Genomic DNA, 453 nt, shown 5'->3' with positions numbered 1-453 from the left:
CATACATTTGATAAGGAATGACTAGTTATTGATGGTCAAATTCTGTGACCTCTTCTCCCCACTCGCTCTTTCTTTTTTTGACACCTTGTCTTTTCTGTCCTGTCATTCCCTTCTCTGTCATATTTACCATGAAAGATCTATGTAACTGCTTTCATGAATGATGGTAATTAAGATATATAAGAGAAATATTTTTGTTACCTTTTTATACTAAAGTATAAATCATATAAAGGATATGGAGTATATAGGTATGTGTAAAAGGAAAGGAATTGAATGACTAGATTTTGTATTTTCAATGTTTTTAAGTCAACATTTTTTTTTTTTTTTCTTGCAAAATAGATAGGAAAAGTTTTATTTCTAGCTTTCACTCTTTTGTCTTAAAGCACTGAGTTGCTCATCTTGGACTAGATGTTCATCATGAAAATTATATGATTTTCTTGATAGCTCTGACACTGC

Source organism: Penaeus monodon, chromosome 21 (assembly GCF_015228065.2).
Source record: "Penaeus monodon isolate SGIC_2016 chromosome 21, NSTDA_Pmon_1, whole genome shotgun sequence".
Taxonomy (NCBI): Eukaryota; Metazoa; Arthropoda; class Malacostraca; order Decapoda; family Penaeidae; genus Penaeus; species Penaeus monodon.
The sequence above is the reverse complement of the archived record's forward strand: the minus strand, read 5'-3'. Positions refer to the sequence as shown.